Below are 15,899 nucleotides of genomic sequence, written 5' to 3'. Positions count from 1 at the left end.
TGAAATTGAAAAGTGATAGACTCAAACAGAAATCATCTGACGAAGAGAGGCAAGCGCTTTCGCTTTTTCTTTCTTGAAGCAGAGATTTATTTATTTATTTTTCAGAGAAAGCATATACAGGGATGTAAGGTTAGTGAATAAGAACAGAAGACCATATAACGTTCTCACACATAAGATGGTTCCCTTTCTTACGTACTCGCTAATTTGAAAACAATTGTCGATATATCCCGCTAAAAGAAAATAAAAAGTTGGTAATTTTAAATATGTATTAAGTTGTAAGAGAGATTTGCATTAAGATAAGTAATGGTATAACCATTAAAACTATATGTATAATTAAAATTAACTGCCATCCAAGTGAATGTATGACTAAAAAAAGGAATATCACAAGTGTTCCTTTGTTTTAGAGGCGGCTCTTGAGGGAAGTCACATTGGCAAAAAAAAAAATTTATCTTTACAAGCTACAGGAAGAAGCTTACCTAATGCATAATTCGTGTATACTTTTGTCAATTTGTATGAAACTTTCTTCCCTTAGCGTGTAGCGGTAAAATGTAAATGCTTATTGATGTCACTTCCTTCAAGAGCCGCCTTGCTTTGTTTTAAGTTTAAAAATATATATGTATGTAGTGTTTACTTAGTTTTTCAGTACAGTTTCTAGACCTATGAACAACTTAATTAATAGTTAGATTTAAGGCGATAGTTTAGGTGCAGAGCACCGTTGCTGGATATAAAAGATAGTATAGTAAGAAGTAGGTCTTTTAAAAGTTTGGCCCAAGTAGGAAGCTCGTAAGTTATTGGAACAATTATATTAACTGAGATTGGTTTTTATGTAACTACATTCCATCAGCTCTATAAGCTGAATTAGCAATTGTAGTGAAGTAGACTTTCAAAATCAAACGGTAACTCAAGAGAATGCTATGTACAATAGCAGTTTACATTCCTCTTCTTTTTGTATTTGCGTACTTGTAAAAGCATAGCGGTTTTTATTTTGGAGTTACCCTTATTATACATATAGTCTAGTGAGTGCATAGTAGAAAATGCGTTACACACATACACACACACACAGACACGTTGCTTTACTTTGTGAGCGATTGCGTAATGAAGAATAAATACACCAATCACCAAAGACTTAGTTATGTTGTTTTATTGTATTGAATTTATACCTCACTTGTTCTGTGTAACCATCTAACTCTATGGCTTAAGGCAGCGTTTCTCGGCTGCGACTACAAGTGGTCCTCGAGGTCTTCCCTTGTCCTTTTGATTAGCTTCCGGATGCGTACATTCTCAAATCCGTACATATCAAAAATCATCCCCAGATCCGTAAAAGTGCCATGGGCGATGACATGACATATTTTGATATTGATGAGAGATTTTCCACTTTCGTATATATTTAATAACTAACACTGTTTCTGTGCATTTTTAAATCAAGTTTGAGCAGAGGAGGATATGGAATTGCATGCTCCCGGAAATATGAAAAGAGAGTAATAATAATATATGAATATGAATAATATGAGTAATACATATATACATACATGCTTTCCATGTATGTATGTTGTAAGTTTTTTTTACAGGTTGAATTCAAATTCGACCAATGTATCCCCGAAAAGTTCTTGATATGAATTCGCAAATCACATCAAAGGAATACACAAGACAGCTCTTATAAAGAGCCTTGTCGAACTAGTATCTCGATCTTCTGTAATCTTGGTCCATCTGCAGCAGCCCGTTTACCATAGTTACCATCATCTATGTGTAATACTTATCAATATATATATATATATATATATATATATACACGATTTACAGTTTATGATAACTTACGAATATATGAAGGTGCAACCAAACATCATCTAACATCTTTTGAAACATCAATTTTTTTTCGAGTTGCACATATACTTTCTTCTTTTACTTTGTAAACTGAGATACTTTCTGTCGTAAGCATGATCACTTGTCCTGGCTTCTAGCTTGAGAAAACGGACTAATTCGATGACAAGAGGATGTTGCTTTTTTTAGCAGAACATTTAATCTATTATTCCAACCCTCTGCGGGATTATTTGTTCTATGGCGTTTTTCGTGACAGTTCCACATGTTTACTGGACTATAGAATTTTCCAGCCATTGATCAACGAGATAGTCATAAAACTGCTTAAACTTAAGGGATGGGGAGGTATCGTCTTGAATACATAGCCAATCACTGTTGACCGTTTCTAACGGAAGAAAAGCTAATGATGCACACATTCGAACGTGAAGTCATATGATCATTATTTTTGTTGTCTGTAACCAAGCTCAAATTCTGTATCGTACGCCAAAAGCACTGTTAAAGTGAAACTTGCATCCACTAATGGAAGCTGAAGGGAAAATTGTCCTAAAAGAATTCATTACTTTTCCCTCGAAATCTACCATAATTTCAGGATTCCAATTCGAGCCTCTTTCTTTATTAGTGAAAAGAGCCTTTCATATATATGCTTTCTCTTGTTCAGGATAAGGCCAAAGACCACTGGAATCACATTAGTTTCCTGCATTGAACTTCCAATATATGAATGAATTACAAAAGTTTGAGATAAAAGTTTGCTGCAGCTCTCAAATGTGCCTTCAATAAAGATGATCCTGGATGTGTGTAGAACTTCTCTCTCTCTTTTTTTTTTTAAGGTGTTCTCTCCTCCTCTTCATCGTCGAATAACAAGAAATTGGAACCATCATCCATCTTTAGAAACCTATCTGATAAAACTATATCTTTGACGGTGACCAATTAGTTACTGATCCTCTTACTCTTTGTCTTTTTCGATATATATTGAGACAGACGTGAATGAAGGCACTTTTGTTAACAATTCAAAAACTGTAGTTGCTACTCGACACGATTTCATGTTCCCCTCTGCTCAAAAACTAACAAAAATTCATACAAACAATGCCACAGTCCCACTTACTGAAGTGGGACTTCTTATTTCGCTTTAAAATAATGACATTTAATTGCATCTGGCACTTGTACGGAACTGGGAAAGATTTTGACATTTACGGAAGTGGGAGAGGACACCGTCCTTTTAGATTAAACATGAGTTATACAGAAGAAATAAAATTCAAGTAAAATGCGTGTCTACCACTGTAGTTGAGAACCTAATCAGATATAGATTATACAAGTTAATGTAAAGACTATACAAATTCTAATAGCTTATATACTAGTAGATAAATTATCATAAAATATTCGTGATAATTTCCAATTATTTTGTGAAAAACTAATATGTCTTTTCTTCTATTAATGTCAATATAGAATTAATGTAATTTCTAATTAAGACTGTTTTAAAAATATAATTATATGATGAGGTGGTATATGTTGAAAGCATTAAAATAATAATAATAATAAAAAATCTACTTTCGAAGAGTTGTTTGGTCCGCAAAACATTCTGATTAATGAAAGTAGTTCCCACTTGAAAAAAGAAAGAAAGAGAAAAATAGCAAAGAGAAATGCTGGCTTAAAGAACCCGAAGTTTCTTCGCCTCAAAGACATTTTTTTTTTTTAACCCAATGCCACTCCAAATCATTATCATCCACCTCCCTACGATACTGTGCTTTGTATTATTCTCTTTTCGTCTACATAGACATCTTTCTTCTAGTTCTATGCATCCTGCGCGTATTACCCATGTGAGCACCTTGTCCCGCCCATCTCACATTATTATCTGTGTTATATTCGTTAACCTGTAGTCATTGTGTAGCTTAATAAATTACCATGACACTGTTTTTGCGTCAAATATTTTTCCCTAAACTTTGTTTTCGTAAATCTTATCTCTGTTCTCTGCATATCAGCAACCGCAGATTGAGGACCCGTTCTAAAGAATCTAGTCTTTCAACGAATGTAATTCTTTTAATGATAACTCTTTTGAAATTATTGCGGAGAAGTTCGATAACTTCAATCTCCCAACACTTTTAACTCTTTAACTACAAAACAGTTCCTTCCCGTAATCTCAAGAATTGACAGATATATCTACCTGTGGTCATGACTAGGCATTGAACAAACTTGTGAACAAGACAATTTATTTGTTTATAACAGTAATTCCTAACCTGGGGCATGTGCCTGAGTTTTCAGAATAAGTGAAAAACAATGTGTAATGCCGGGAAGGGCTAGGGTATTTCAAATTTCCTGACAGTACAAACAACTTAGAACTATTAGATTTAGGTTAAAGGTGATAATGAGAAATGAGTCAATTTGATACAGTCGTATGAAAGTAGCTCACAACTGGCAGTAGCTCCATCCTCACCAGATATCATACACAGATCCAGCCTCACTAGGATTGCCTGGTCTCCAGGTGCCTCCCGCAATACCTGGGTCTCAAACATATTTTATTGGTCTATGGACCAAGGAAATAAATGTGTGGGTTCAAATATTGAATTACCAATAATCAATTGCCCCTGCCATTTAACATGGCTTATATTTTGTACTTAGTTGTTAATTATTTACAAGAATTATTTTTGTTATAACAGAAGATTAAATTATTTTCATTATTGTCCTATAATATTGCGCGGCAACGAGGTGAGAATGAAACTGGAAGTTAGTTCGGTGGAAATGAATTGTAAAATGAGTTTTCTGTTCTGAAATGTGTATCTAATATCAACACTTGACGGGAAAGATGATAATAGGTCTAATTGTAGTAAATTATGAAGTGTGTTTTCGAAAAACAGATTCACTAAACCTGTTCAAAATAATGCAGTATTATCTATAGTCTCACTATACCAGTCAGTAACGCACATCCAAATAAGTGTTAATGCAATGAAGATTTATTGTTAGACGATGGAAACAGAACTACAATGGCCGAAATTTATTTTGTTCTGATGAGCTTGAAATGAACTGTCAAAATTTTTACAAAACTGTTCTGGAAAATAGGATTATTCTTGTTGCAGCGAGAAACTCCAATAAATAATGAGGTATCGGTATGAGCCTATACCTTTGGCTAGCAATAATACAGTAGTAGTATTAGTAGTTAGTGTTTGTAAGTGTTAGGAGTAACTGTGGTTAATAAACATTCAACAATCTTCAGTTTCAAATTTGTGTGTCCAATTACAAAAATGTTGCGAATCTCTGGGCTTGCCTTCAGTTCAATCTGATAAATACACAGATTCTTTGGGAACATCCAAATAACATGGTATTTGTTTACCTCTATTTATTTGAATTATTTCTAAAACATTTATTTACAGTGTTTCATGGAAAGAGGGGATATGAAGTGTAAGGCCAAATGTTACATTAAAAAATAATTTTATCCAAATAGAGATACAGCCTATAAAAAACTTTAAGTCTCGTAGCTAAGCTCATTCTCACTTGTTTAAATTTTGGGATGATATTAAGTAAACTAACAATCTCTGCTAAACACTAAAGTGGATCACGTGAAACGTACACTTTCTATTCCTAGAAATTTTAATTTCGTCTGGTAGTGTGTGTCAACGCTGGGAGATGTTTAGTACCATCTAACGAAGGAATGTGTAATTTATTGCATTCTAACATTATACGTCAATGTTTCAACAGTTAAAAATAGGGTAAGAATAATCACTGCTGTCCGTAAAGATTTTAACGAATTGACTCCATTTACGAAGTCAGCCGAGCAAATCACTCTCTAGCTACCTATTTAAAAAATTGACTAAAGCTCGTTAACACTATACACACTATGATAATAGGAATTAAATAACTGAAATCTACAGTGTGCTAATATTGTTAACCAAATGTAGCTATAAATTACGCAAAGAAAACAAAACACAAGAAGTTCAGTTTTGTGCAATTCGCCTAATATTTGGGAGCCATGTTTCGTAACTTAAAATAATGTTTTTTAGTTTTACTATTGGAATAAGTGATTGTGGGAGATTGCTTATTGTTATACTCGGTAGTAGGATAATACTATTTTTGATGCATTTTGATAATTTAATGAAGGTAGTTACATAAAGAAAAGGTTATGACAGAAGGTCATGACAATAATGTAGAAATTACAGATTTAACAAAAAATGCCTGTCATGGAGGAAGACCTCCACGCACGAACTTCTTATGCGTTGTTCCTCGGCATAATTAATAAGACTTACAGAAGGTTATAGCGGTACAGGCTGAGGTCCATCCTGATGAGGTTCTGATGGTTGATTCTAAGGTGTTCTGACTGATGGAGCGATTGTCAAAGGACTGCCCAATTTTTTCCCCTTTGTTTACCATTTCTGTGGTTTATATATTCTGCTTTTTTGTCTTTTCACCTGTATGCAGTTCCTTATTTTGTTATTGTATTTGGACATTTTCACTTTCACTTTTAGCTTTCATTTTCTTGAAAGTTCGTTTACGGAACCTCATCCTGTTTGCTTGTTTCTTTTATATTTTTAATTTTGGAAGTTTTTAATACACATTGAGCTGAAATTATATTACATTTCCTCTTCTGAGAAAAAATTTAAATGAACCAAGTGCTTTTTAAAGTCATTGGTTACTTGTATGCTCTCTCCTTACTTTAGATATAAATATATTTTTAATACACATTGAGCTGAAATTATATTACACTAACTTGGCAATCTTACCAATGCCGTGCCGTGGAAAATCAGCGCCCGGAGCGAGTATAAGACGGCGTCCCCGTACATATGACTGAGGTCGATAGACCAGCCGCGAAGCACCACCATGGTTGAAGCAAATCATAATAAATTTTTCAAAAATAAACCCTGCTTTTCCTTGATTTTAAGCACTTTTTATTATTTTTTTTCCTTCCATTTTATATATGTGCACATGCATTTTCCGAACATGAGTAACATTATAGGACCGCTTCCTAAAGTAGGAATAGGATTTAAGTGCATAGTAGTAGTATTCCAAGTAATTTTTCTTACCTCTTTTTTCTTTCCTTCTTTTCTTTTTTCCTCCCGAATGTTGCGCCCCCTTACTTCGGCGCCTGGAGCCGCTCGCCTTTCCCCTCAGGGTACGGCACTGAATCTTACAGAGTAAGTCTCACTTTCGTGATACTAATAACCATTTCGAAATCTTTTCTTATGGGCCAGAAATTTGGTGCTTATTTTATATGTTGGGCACCAAAATTTATATATTATACAAAAGGTCCTGGATAGTCCATACAATAGCGTTTTGTGGATACTGTCTGGGGTACTTTCTATATATTTGATATTTTCCATTATCTTTAAGTTATTCACTAAAATAAAATATTAAAAAAAATAGGAGTAAGCTTGGCGAAGATTCTTAACAAAAGATACAGAAGATAGAAAATATGGAAACAGCTGTTTTATATAATTAACGTTTCTCACCACACTGTTGTCTTCTGTCTCTAGTTCTAAGTACTTCTTCCTATTAAGCAAGGCGGTTTCATCCTTCATCTGCAAGTATCATTTTCTTCTTAATCAAGTATTATTTGTCGATTTTCCGGAAGCTAAGTTGGCATGATGTTACACAGCTGCTTTTAATACACTATTCAGCATTGCAACATCTTGCCTCCTCCTCTTCCGGATACCATATAACATCCCAGCATCTCCAAAGGTAAACGGTATCATCTGGGTTCCATAACTGCAAAGACAACACTATCTTAATAACAAATAATAACTATATACATCCTATCTTAATGATTTCTTTCTCTTGGGGTCAAATTTTGTAATAAAAGCTACCTATACTAACTCAATTTTGTTTAAAGGGGGCGCGGTGGCTCAGTGGTAGAGCGTTCACCTCTGGTGCTAGGGGTCCCGGGTTCGATCCCAGCCCCCGCCAAGTGAACTTTGTGGTGGACAAACACCGTGCTCGTGGGTTTTCTCGGGGTTCTCCCGTTTCCTCCCACTTTCTTCATTCCACCATTTTCACTCATCTCTCATTATCACCGTCTCCTTTAGCCTAACCGGCATAAGCGTGGGACGTAAAACTTAAAGATTTCATTTCATTTCAATTCAATTTTGTTTAATATTTGCATACAAAAATTGTTTCTATACAAAATTATTTAATCAATATCATTAAATATTAATTAAATACAGTTCATACTGTAAAGACGTAAAATATCGTACATATTTTAGTAATTACGTACATTCCCTTTTACTTACGGAATTAAAAGTACTACTGTATTCTCCAAGCACATTATATTTGAAGTAAAATAAGACAATAATGCGGAAATATTTTTATAGAAGGATTAAAAGTAAACTCAGAATATTTTTTCTTCAGTTTAAGCAACACCCTCTATCCTCGATTTTAATTTATGCATTACCATCACGCTCACATCTGATTATTTCTGCTAAGCGTGTTTGTGTTCTGTCAACCATTCATCCATCACTCTTCCAGGCACGTAGCCAGGATTTCGTGAAGGGGGGAAGGGGGCGTGATATAAAATACTGTGGTCATCATACCAGGGGCTCGATCATTCTAAACTATTTTACTGGAACTATATTGGTTCGTTTAGGGGGGTGGGGGGGCGTGACATCAGATTCTGAAGGCTCAGGAGCTCGATTAATCTAAATTAATTTACTTTCAACATATATTGGTTTGTTAGGACAATAAAATGAGGATATGTTGGTAAGTATTTCAATAAACTATGAACAAATCTCGAGTAAAATAATATATATATATATATATATATATATATATATATATATATATATATATATATATATATATATATATATATATATTGAAAAAGATTGTACAATATTTACGTCCTTGCTCTGTTTATTCAAATATAATAATTTTCCTTTCATTATGACCTCAACTATTATAAAAAGTACATACTCAATAGTCTTATTGACGAAAAATTATGATAAGAAATGTCCACGCTGTTACAGAACGGTACTATGCTTTACGAAGCTTGAAATCTTCCTGACTAGAAATTCTGAAAAATCGCTAACTTTTCTAGAAATTTCAAATTCCCTGACTCTTCCAGGATATCTCGCTCACTTCGCCACCATGTATTGCAAGTAATCAAATCTCCTCATAAAAAGAGTAACCAAAAGCTTCCTGCAGTTTAACTCTCTTCTTTTTCTCATTTCATTTTCTTTCATCCTTCCTTATTTTTTTCATTTCTGGTCTCGAAGGGGGGTCCGGACTTCCCCCTTGGCTACGTGCCTGACTCTTCCAATTCTTCCATCACTTCCCCAAAGGATTTTTAAAAAAAATCAAGTGCTGCTAAATGGAGGAATTCGTAACTATTATGGAAGTAGACTATGATGATTGTCATGTGACAGCAACCACTTGACAATACGAGAGAATAAATAGAGCGATGCGATAATGTGCTTATTCATGTTAAGAAATATCAGGCAGTCTAAAAGGTATTGACTGACATTTTGCGCAGGAGATGGCGATAGTGTCCAAAATCTCAGGGTATATGAGGCGCAGCGAGTCATCCTTAGCGTTATTTGACAGCTGACAGTTGGAAGCTAATGAATGTGTAAGGCTAGTTTTAGACGGTAGCATTTCTCGTAGCAGATGTGCTGTCAAAAATCTATGGCATCAAAATTATATGGTTCTTTTAAATGGTAGCTTTTTGATAAGCATCTTGTCGTGACGTAGCAAACAAATCACTGGAGAAGAGCGCAGAGATTTCATTCAGTCGATATTTTTTCTAAATCCCTTTGTCGCATATGCTTATTATGATAGAAAGGACTTTTAAGTTTGTACAAACAAGGATGCTCCTCGTATTTTTCAATCAGCATAATAATAGCATCCCTATTCCAACTCATTTTTCTTTACTACAATTCAATTTCCCACACGAAACAAAGAGTATGGATATTTGGTACACAATCTTTCGCTTCCTTTTAACACACCTAGACGAGGTTTGGACCTAGGATGGTATTTATCTATATACTTTGATGATATATCTCAGGGTTGAGGGGGAGAGGAGTTAAAAAAAATAAATAAAACTTGATAACTCGTGAAACAAAGGGTCAATCTCGATCAAATTTTTAACATAGGTGAGGTTCGAACCTGAGATGATTTTTATCATTTCACTTTCACGGGAGCTTGGAGAGGGATATATATATATATATATATATATAGAACTTAATGACTCTTTAACCACCAAACCAATCTCGATCAAATTTTCAACCTAGATGAAGTTCGAACCTGAGATGCTTTCTGTCATATCACTTTGACGCTGTAACTTAAGAGATGGGGAGGGGGAGCGACATTTAAAAATGAACGAAAAATGACTTGTATTAGTGGCGTTTTTATATTTTTTGGAGTCGCTGAGATTAACAGTGACACATGTGATGCTGTTTAAATCCAAATTCAGCCCCGCAACTTGGAGAAGGGGAAGACATAAAAATGATCGAAGTAACCAATATCAGTGTCGAATTCATAGTCTTCCAGCTCGCTGAGATGAACAATGACACTGCAGATGCCGTGCCCCACAACATAGGGTGGGGAGGAGATATATAAAACACATCGAAAATGACCGATATCAAAGAGCGCTTTCGTAATACTAAACAGTGATCGAGTAATGGAACATATTACTATTTTTTTCTCAATTTAACCCAACAAAGCGGGTAATCAGGGATGTAATGGAGGGTATACGCGGGTATACGGTGTATACCCACCTCTAAGTTTTGGAAACTATCGTATAGCCACCTAAAATTTAGGAAGTACGTGGGTATACGCTACATTCGATTCATAGTATACTGACTTAATTAAAAAGAAAAAATAATAATAATATACTTTTCATGTACTGTATTTCAAAACAAAAAAAATCACTGAAAAGCTAGTCGTCAGGCTGTGGTTGCGAATGATGTCTAGATTTTTTAAAAAAAATGTTTGCGTTTTCGGGATGTGGGAATCGAGTTTTCTGAGAATTCCTTCTGTAATGGAAAACATCACTCTGAACTGCAGTCATTTTTCCTCAAGATGTCACATGCGCTGTCCTTACCTTCTGAAAGTTGACCTCTGGTACCATAATAAAATAAAGTCAAGCTGTTTCTAAATGCTTTTCTTGGAAACTTAGAATTTCTTTGTTTCTAAAGATCAGTGGGAAATAGAGTTGAGTGGTAAGGAGGGTAGGAAAGACCTAGCGTATGAGCATGCCACATCAAAGTAGGGCGTATATCCAGATGGTGGCATTGAAATTGTTCGGTTTTGACATAGCAATGACCACAGTTTTCACGCCCTCTTTGATCCAAATTCAGTCTACCTATTGGATACAATTTGAGCAACGCAATACGGGATGGAACCAGTTTCTTTCCAATCGTGTAAAGAGGCTCTGAAGAAACAAGTTTTTATTTTAGTTCAAGGGGTAAGAGGAAATTAAATGAATATATTTCACCAAGAAATCGTAACAAAAATATCGAAACAACGTGACCTATCGTCGGTCTAGTTGAAGCTATCACCGCCGTTCCCAATACCATGAAATACAACAGCGAACTTCGGATTAGTACTGCTCATTCTTAACCGCAATTGGCATCAAAGAGAGTGGCGATTGATTTTCATAAATACTCAGCAGCTAGTACTAGTAGTAGTTTTTCCGCAACCAACTGGACAAAAAAAAAAAAAAAAGCCTGGAGTAAAAGTAAACATTTCTCTTTGTTCTTTCGGTTTCGCTCAAAGAAAAAATATTTGAAGAAAATTTAACAGGAGGAGGTAGAAAACAAGTCAAAAGAGACCTAGCGTGTGAGCATGTCACAGCAATCTTTGAAAATTTCAGTAGGGCCGTCACTTGTAGTAGCCGAACTCCATTTGCTTCGTAGTGTTTAAACTTTCTTTTTTGGTTTGATGAATTAAGTGTTGCTTTGCAATTTGCAAGAGGTTCAAAAAGGTGTTAGAAAATTGGTTAAAAAGGAAAAGGAAAAAAATGGTTTAAAAATCCGTTGGCGAAAATGTAAAAACAAAGATATCGAGAAATAGGGAAGAAAACTCTAAAGAACAAGTTAATTTGCCAGATACTATTTCAGAAAAACACATAAGTACATTTATTTATTAATTTATTGATTTCACATTATAAAGGTTGTTATGGCAACTCCGGCTTGATGACGAAGATATCAGAGGGTCCTTCATTAAAGACATTGCAAAGGAGACTAATTGTGACCTACAAGTTACAAGGAGACAAGGAGACTAATTGCACTATTCCGATATTTGCGTGATGCGAATGAAGAAAAACCTGTCAAGATAGCTGATCTGCAAAGGGTTTTCACACCTTCTTCACCAATTTATTATTATTATTATTATTATTATTATTATTATTATTATTATTATTATTATTATTATTATTATTATTATTATTATTATTATTATTATTATTATTACAGGAATTTACACCTGTGTGAACGGCCCAGGTTCAAATTTAGCTGGAAACAGCATTCCGAGTAATTCTAATTTTTTTTAAAAAAAATGATAGTCGGCCATCTTCACTCTTCTTTCCAAGCTTTTCTTTGACAGATTAAGTGAATGCTGGAATAGTACATCAGTTTATAAGTTCTTTGCAAATCCTTTTGTCTGACAGTGTGCACAAGTTTTAATAATTTAATAAGCAGTGATGGAACACCTTTCATAATCTGAGAAAATGTCTCATCACGGAAGTTGTAATCTATTTAGAAGAGCTAGACTTGTGGGGTTTCTTATTTGCTTCCTCGGTTTTAATTTCTAAAAAACCTTAAAAATTCAAGTTTGAATTTAAAAAGTGGAAAAGCTCCCATTTTTTTAGTTTACAAGTTTATATCTTTTAGGAAAGACTTAGGAGGAGAGCATTTTTTATCTTTATCTACTTTTCGTTTTTCCAGGGTATGTAATTCTTTTATTTTATTTCGTTTCATTTATTTAAGAATCACCAGATGCAGCTAACAGGCCACTTTATACCTAGGTACTGGATACCTAACAACAATAATAACAATGGAAAGAATTTTGGAAGATATCGGCCATGGCCTGTTTAGTAGGTACTATCCCAAGATTTGCCTAGTAGGACTGAGGAAAACCCCAGTCAGGATGGTCGGCAGTGGGAATCGAACGCACGACCTCCCGTATGCGAGGCGAACGCTCTAGCAATTGAACTACTTCGCTCGATAAGATTGTCGTTTGCGATTTTTTTTCTTTTTGAATTGCTCCTGCGGGAAACTTGAGCCTCGACCCGAAATAAATTATTGGACTAGAGTTCTAGACGGGTATATCTATACTACCCGACTTTAACTTCGGAACTGCCATCAGGGCTTAATTCAGCCATAAAATTTTTTTAAGTACAACCATTTATACTACCTGACCTACTTAACGCAGAGTTAAATAAGGTCTTAAATAAAATGAAATCTTTGAGTTTTACGTCTCACAGCTATGCCGGTTAGGCCAAAGGAGACTGTGATGATGAGTAATGAATGAAATGGTGGAATGAAGAAAGTGGGAGGAAACGGAAGAACCCCGAGGAAACCCACGCTCACGGTGTTTTTCCACCACAAAGTTCACTTGGCGGGGGCTAGGATCGAACCCGGGACCCCAACCACTAGAGGTGAACGCTCTACCACTGAACCACTGCGGCCCCAATTATGGTCTTAAATTAACCTATGATACTGTAAGTAATCTTTTTCTTGATAGATTAAATGGTTCGATAACTATTCTCCAAAAAGTAGCTTTGCATCCACATTTTTATTTTTGTTACTTCACATACATATCTTGCTTGTTCGAACCTTAATAGCACAAAAACTAATAAGTGTTAGAGCAAGCGTTGTGGTGAATTTCAGAGGAAAGCACACCTGTGTTGTCTGAAAATACCAAGTTAGAGAGTATGGGGAAAGTAGATACAGAATTTCACAAATTAAGTCAAGGTCTCATAGATAATTGTGGATTAAATGTAGCAAGGTTTAATTAAGTCTTGCGTAATTCCCAAACATCTTAAATGTGGCATTTTTCGAAAATACAAGTATGATGTCCCCTGAAATTCACCACACTACAACTTCTTCTAACAATATTAGTCTTTGAGGAATTAATGCTCAAAGTTCAATTTTCTGCACTTTCCCTCGCTTGTAACTTGAAAAGGGCACCGCTTTCGAGTTCGGTGTAATAAATATTTTCTTACTTTTTTCGTGTCTAGTTCCAATCCCCAAGCACTGTAATAGGAATTATGAAACACCTCTCTCTCTCTCTCTCTCTCTCTCTATATATATATATATATATATATATATATATATATATATATATATATATGTGTGTGTGTGTGTGTGTGTGTGTTTGTGTGTGTGTAACAAAGGATAGAGCGTATACCCACCTAAAATATTAGCATTACATCACTGCGGGTAATTGATAATAATAATAATAATAATAATAGCAACTATACTGTGAATGTTTATTATTATTATTATTCACGTACTTTTGAACTTGCACCGCGAAATTACTGCAAAATATGTTTTATTTCTGTAATTTTTCCTGGATTGTATGTTTTTCCTTTATTAGTGGGCACTAATTTCTCTCTAGGACGTCGAATAAATGAAATTTGCTGTACACTTTGGTTCATTCCAAAGATCAGGGCTAAAGTAAGTAATATTTGGCTTGTAACTTCAGGTGACATGATAGTGTAGGAGTAACGTAATGGTTTTATGAATAATACAGCTATCTAACTTAGATTCAAACCCCGTTCATCCCGAAGTTAATTTTTTTACAAAGTGATTGTGAAGAATCGACTTATTATACGGGACATGCAATACGTAAGAATGTGGAAGCAAACACCTGTATCATGATAGAGACAATTTACGAATGTTGGCTGGGAAAGGGAAAAGGAATTACTAGGACATTCCAAAGACATAATTGATCTCCAGTATACACTTTTCGTGTTACCGTTCTCAGAAAGAAACACTATACCATTTTCGAAACAAACTTTTGATAAAGCAATCGGTGGTGTAGTAGTAGCATGCTAGACTTCCAACTAGAAAATATTGGTTCGATTCCCCATCAGGTAGTATGATTTTTTCGCATAAAATAATGGCTGCATATAGAATTCGTCTTCTGATGGAGAACTTACAGGGCATCACTGGCGATAATTCTAGTAAACAGTGTGTGCGTTCTACATCATACACTCCAATGATAAATATGTTTCATATTTATATTTGTTCCACCTCTCCCTATCCTGTCTTTGCATCTTTCACTTCTCCTCACCTCATTCTCTCTCTCTCACACACACACATACTTTATGTTCCAAAGTTAAAACGGAGCAAGAGCCCGATATACCTGGTCTGGAGAATCAAATTAACTGGGAACTTCGGCGTCGTGTTTTTCGTGCTCTGGGAATAATATTCCCAATCCTGGTCACCTCTGGCAGAAATATTGTTTAAACCCAAGGGAACAAGTAAAATTTTCTTTTTTATCCTCTGGGCTACCGAGTCTCAGTAGAATTACCGGGTTACTGCGGATTTGAATCCTCGACCCAGTGGTGGTCTATAACCTAACCATCATCATCCGACTGACACGATGATCCGTTTGAGCTCTTAGCGTGTTCATTCTATCTGTGCAAATTACGTTATATCCGGAAGAGATGAAATCAATGCTGGATGTTCGGAATAGATACATCTTCGGAAAAGACTAGAAAATGGTAACCTTTTTGGTTATTTGAAAACAAAATTTTATTTATACTAGTTCGACACAAAATTTGTTCCCATCCTATAATTCAATGTGTTTTATTCACGTTGAAATTTGAAACATGCTACATCTATGAGGAACATAAACATTTCCTTTCGAACATTTGTAACTTTTCATTACGATGCAGTTTGATCTTTTAATATAGAGTATTTCTGATAGAAATTTAGCAGTAAAATAGCACCCTTCAATTTTCTCTTTCTTTCTTTTTCTTTTCTTTTCTTTTTCTTTTTTTTTATTCAGTTTTCATTAGTAGTCTGAAATGGAGGATATGACCAACGCTATCTACTGGGTACATTAGAATGTATTTTGGTTCAGTACGTCCAATGAACACTACCGAATTTGCAATCGAACCACGCGGAAACAAAGAATGTGTGTTAAACTTTTGACATTAT

The 15,899-nt window shown here is 34.9% G+C and overlaps 1 long non-coding RNA gene across 1 annotated transcript in view; it reads right to left on the bottom strand.

Annotated features, from left to right (window-relative positions):
- LOC145673120 (uncharacterized) overlaps positions 1–15,899 on the bottom strand; it is a 37,795-nt gene that overhangs the window by 4,770 nt on the left and 17,126 nt on the right. Inside the window, exon 2 of the long non-coding RNA XR_014128720.1 lies at positions 7,248–7,503. This is a non-coding gene — a long non-coding RNA (uncharacterized LOC145673120). The remainder of the gene's footprint in view (positions 1–7,247; positions 7,504–15,899) is intronic.

Source organism: Thermobia domestica, chromosome 16 (assembly GCF_964235325.1).
Source record: "Thermobia domestica chromosome 16, izTheDome1.hap1.1, whole genome shotgun sequence".
NCBI classification, from domain to species: Eukaryota; Metazoa; Arthropoda; class Insecta; order Zygentoma; family Lepismatidae; genus Thermobia; species Thermobia domestica.
This window is presented reverse-complemented; position numbering and strand designations above follow the sequence as displayed.